This window comes from Cydia fagiglandana, chromosome 17 (assembly GCF_963556715.1).
Source record: "Cydia fagiglandana chromosome 17, ilCydFagi1.1, whole genome shotgun sequence".
Classification (NCBI taxonomy): Eukaryota; Metazoa; Arthropoda; class Insecta; order Lepidoptera; family Tortricidae; genus Cydia; species Cydia fagiglandana.
In genome coordinates, this window is record NC_085948.1 from 367,540 (window position 1) to 372,898 (window position 5,359).

The 5,359-nt window shown below is 35.2% G+C and overlaps 1 long non-coding RNA gene across 1 annotated transcript; it reads left to right on the forward strand.

The window, feature by feature from the left end:
• Positions 1-2,473: 2,473 nt before the first annotated feature.
• LOC134672768 (uncharacterized) lies at positions 2,474-4,551 on the forward strand. Its single transcript, XR_010099386.1, has 3 exons — positions 2,474-2,554; positions 2,675-2,862; positions 3,980-4,551. It is a non-coding gene; the product is annotated as an uncharacterized LOC134672768 (long non-coding RNA).
• The last annotated feature ends 808 nt before the right edge of the window (positions 4,552-5,359 follow it).

The following is a 5,359-nucleotide window of genomic DNA, read 5'->3' on the forward strand; positions in this document are numbered from 1 at the left end:
TTGTGATGAGGAAAGGTGATATAATATTGTGATGGCTTTTGTCCATTCTATTGAGAATATCTGTTTGTGACATTTGGACACTTTGTTACTTCAAAGTCGATGCAAACCTGAAAAGTTGGAAGAGTACAAGAACGTAATAGGTAGGTTTCAGCGGTTTAAGGAGATACATCACATTTAAGGATGACTCACGTTAGACCGGACCGTGTCCGGGCCGGAGCTTCCGACGCATCGTTTTCTATGAAAAGCATCACGTGATCACCTGTCATGTCATAGAAAAGTAAGCGCCGGAAGCTCCGGCCCGGACACGGCACGGTCTAACGTGAGTCATCCTTTAGGTATAAAATTTACACTAGGGATACAGTCACCTCTAGTGTACATTCGATAGCGTGACGTGACGTTCACGTTTGCGTTAGTTAAGTGTCATTTTGTATGGGATTTTGAGTTCCATACAAAAATAGACATAACGCAAACGTGAACCCTCGTCATTTACACTAGGAGTTAATGTTGCCTAAATACTTGTAAAATCCTGCCAGAATAAACGAATAATTAATAACTGCTTTCATTATTCAGTCCACCGTTCGTTGTTATAAGGCAGTATTTATTGTTATTGCATTTCCGCTTTCCGCTGCCGTGTTCGCTTCCGCTCCCTCGAGGTCGGGCCTCATTCTATATTTTATTAACAATATTACGAACAAAACAACCAACAAACATAACCTTAACTTTGTTTATATTGTTATGATTACGTTCTGCTACGCGTTTGGGTTAAGTTTCATTTTGTAGGGGATATTGAGTTTCCAAAACGCCCCGCTAGGCGCGCTGTTTAAAATCCCATATAATAATAAACAACGCGAACGCGAACGCTCGTCACGCTATCAAATGAAATTCACACTAGGGGTTCTGTATTCTGCGCCATTTATCAGATTTCCTTATTAACAGAAATAGAAACAAAGCCATAATTTGGTGATGTAAGTCACGCGTACATGTACAAGTATTATGGTAATGTCCATAATGTATGCCGGACAGAAAAAAGACGCGTAAGGCGGTGGCAAAACAACTTTATAGGGTTGCCGATCGTGGTTCAAATTTATTAAGTAATTTAAATTAAAAACTTATATTTATAAGTTGATGTTGACACCGTCTTGCGCAATACATAACATACACTTATAACATACACATATATTTTTTATGTTATAATTTTGTGTTAGTGCGACTATACTTTAAATTTTGCATGCTACACCAAGCAGGGTATGGTTGAACTAATTAATATGTTATTGTACACCTTTGTAAACCCGTATTCAGCAAATAAATAAATAATTAAATAACTATATCGTAGAATAATTATTATCTCAATTTCTTGCGTTATTCTTTAACTTAATGTTTTTATCTATCTGTGCAGACACGTTGAGTTATACAACTTATAGTACTAGTCTATGTATATTATAAGCAAAATAAATAAATTTGAAAATTAATAATTTTGAAATAATAACTACGCATCTACATATGACTAAATCGTAATAATTAGTAAATTACCGATAATCAGACAAACCAGCTCTTGATAAATAAAAAAATTAAGAATCATTTCTGACACGATTATCTACTTGTTAAATTCATATTAAACAACCGCTTTTTGGAAAGTGCATTCAAAATATTGTTAGCGCTTGGCACAAATGAAATCAACGAGACACGGCACCTAAATCAATTGAAATTCACCTAAAAAAAGCGTAATAGATGTTATCTACAAGATTCTTTTACTTAAGTGTACGAAAATAATCCTTTCCATGACATTATCCTTAAATAAACATCAGGTCAAAGTTTTGTTGACAACTTGACTCATCGTGGAAACCTCGAGCCAGTCCTAAATAAATAAAATTAATGTTACAAGTTACAACAAGGTACACAAAGTGAAAACGTTTTATGGTAATTATGTTTCATTTTACCAAACATACATCGTAAAAAGTAGAGATACATATCATTAAAATATAAAGGATTTCTTAAAGATCTAACGCGAAAAACTAAATTTCTTTATCTGCCTCTCTATCGCTAGGATATGCAAGAGCGATAGAGAGGCAGATAACGTTTTTGATTTTTCGTTTATAGGCGGTAGGCTTTCTGACACGATCTTATTTGTTGTGCCAAATACTGCGGGTCACTGTACCTTTTTGAATCATATTTTTTATTTGTGTCGTAAAGACTTAACAGCCGTATTCATAAAAAAATCCTTAAATGAGGAATGATCAGCTTATTAGCTAATCCGCTGTTTAGGCTTAATAAGCCGTTGATAAGAACCATGATTTATAAACGTTTATTAGGGGCTTCTTAACTAATAAGTAGATTAGACGCGTTATGTTGGCATCTTGGCACATCATAGACAAAAATATGGCTGAACATTAAATTAAAAAAAAGTTTGACAGCAACACTAGCGGTAAATCGTAAAATCCTGCACAATACGATGTACAATTTTGATCAGTTTTCTGGGTTATTATATATTAAAATAGCCTCTGCATCACAAAAACATATGAATAATATTGCACGGCTGGAAATTTTACAAAACTTGGTAAGTAACCACCTATATCACAGTCTGATAATCAGACATGTTTCCTTTTTAAAGTTACAAGTACCTAATTATGAGTTCTTTGCAAGCAATATTGATAAACCTATGTGTTATTGGTTATAGTTTCAATATATTGTGAGGTAAAGAGGACGGAGTCAAGAATTGGAGAAATCACAGCAAGAAATCACCGCAAGCCCGCCTGCGCGCCATCGCCACCGTGATACCACGGATTCCAACACATTTTGTTCTGGTGGCGAAACACGAACGATATTGACACTATTCATATCAAATGATCGTTGAAGATAAATCAGGTGAGCAAGGTTTGGTTATTCATTTTTATATTTTATATGAGCCTAGAGTGTCCCACTGCTGGGCAAAGGCCTCCCTCCTCCCTTTCCACGTTTTATTCATTACTTAACGTAAAATGTGGAAGTATTTTTATGAACATACACTCGACACCCAAAAAATTACGGCCTCTTCATTTTTAATTTGACATTTCATTTGACTTACTATCGGTGTTTTCTAGAAGAGCAGAGCTAACTAAGCTAGTTAGGAGCTGTTTATAATTAGAATTAGTGGATAACATACTTAACCAACCACGATGGAACCAATTCAGTGAAGTGGCGATTTATCTTCAAACCTTTTTTGTTTGGATTGGGCGCAGAGTTAAGCGCTTATATATGCAACTAGACAGTGACAATGTTTGCAGTGAAACATCTCAGCCAATAGCCGCATTAAAAGGCAAACTGCACAATTCATAATGAGGCAGAAATGTTCATTATTCACAGGAGTGTCGCTGTTGGTAGGTTATGTAATTTAAAACCAACATAGATATCAATATGATTTTTACATAATGTTCTTATCAATCATAACACACCTGTGTAGGTTAATTATTTGTTTAAAAGTATATTAGAATTTAAATTCATAACTTTGTTATTATTGTATAATTTCATTTTTTCAAACTACAATTGCCGGTAAGAAACAGTGTAGGTACGCTAGGTACAAGTACTAGTATGTAACTATGAACAAAACAGACATGTATGTAATTCTTAAGTTTTGCTGTGAGATAGCTATGGTATTGACAAACAACAACAGAATCTCTGCCTGGATGGAGATCCATTAAGGATGACTCGCGTTATACCGGGCCGGGTCCGGGCCGGAGCTTCCGGGGCTTATTTTTATATGACATGACAGGCGATCACGTGATGCTTTCCATAGAAAACTATGCGTCGGAAGCTCCGGCCCGGACACGGCCCGGTCTAACGTGAGTCATCCTTTATTCCCTATAGTTACCACAACATGTTGTTGCAACAATATGGAAATTATTCCATATCGCCATATCCATTAGGATGTTGTACTTAAACTAAAAATAAAAGATGATATAGGTTGATTCATTGAATATATTAATTGAAACTGTGTTCTTTTCAGGTTGTGAGTATTCCATCATCAGCTATTGTCCGGAGCTGGCTACACAATCCGGTGGCCACACTGTTCTGGCATCTAACCAGCCAGCAAATGAAGTTGGTTGTACTGAAATAAAGAAAAAAATATTAACTAGTTTGATGATTGTAAAATGTAATAAAATTGTTTTATTTAAGTGGGTTGTTTAATTTCCCTAAATTAACACATGCAATATGTTGATATGTTATAATAAAAATATCAGTTTAAAATACATGAACTTGTTTTATTTATCTATCACAATGTCAAAAATTAACTCTGCTCAGTGTGGACTTCAACACAGAAATCAGCATTCAGTGCAGTGGCAGCGTTAAAAGTGCATAGAAATCCAACCAAAGTAGTTGGCATAGTTTATTTTGATAGGTATATTATATTTTAGTGATAATGATACCTACAAATTGGAATATGATATGTCCCACAACAAAGGTACCTATATACCTGCCCATATTATTCAATTAAGTATCTTCAGTATTGCTGTGAGTGGCCTTACAGGGTCCTATGTACAATGTGCGCAATTAATACCTTTTAGTTAGAGCTTGAGAATACCGTGACCTTATAATAAATCAACGTTTTATGGCAGGTAATGAGTATGTAAGAAAAGTAGGTATACTCACTTCTTTGCGCTGTAGTAGTTTTCATTCTTTAATGATAGGTATATAGGTTGGTGAGGTGCTTTATCCGACGCCGGTGCCCCAGTCGTGAAGTCTAGTCTTATGTATAACAGCTCGTATCGCATAAATTGCTTGCATCTTGATGAATGCGACACACAATCATGCAAAAAACTCCTAGCAAAGGCGCAATATCCAGGTTTCCCGCTATTTGCGCACTATATCTAGGTATGTAATGGTTTATCTCCTTATTTACACATATTAAACCACTCATTTATTAAATTTAGAGGTTTTTTAAACAAAAAGAACACCCAAATCACTAAATTACGATACAAGTCTCATCGACGTTTGCACTAATTTGTGAAACTGTCTTGTCAAAATCAGCTGTTTTGTGACCGCCATCTTGTATTTTAGGGATAATAAGCAGATAAAGAAGGGTCCACGGCTCCGTAACTTTCCGAGGATTTAATAAAGAGATGATCAACTGTTTAGCGCTAAAAAGTGTTTATGAATCACATTTTGTGACATCCGGTTATCATCAACTGATGATCAATGCTCTAACTGTTTATGAATACGGCTGTTAGACGTAAGAATAAACTATACAGGTCTTAAAATTCAACCTTTTTATTACGGCAATAATGACCATAAAGTAAAACCCAAAAAAAACATACAACAAAACATAAACACCAATTAAAGTTATTTTTATACATTTACAATATCAGAAGTTTCGTCGCATCCCTGC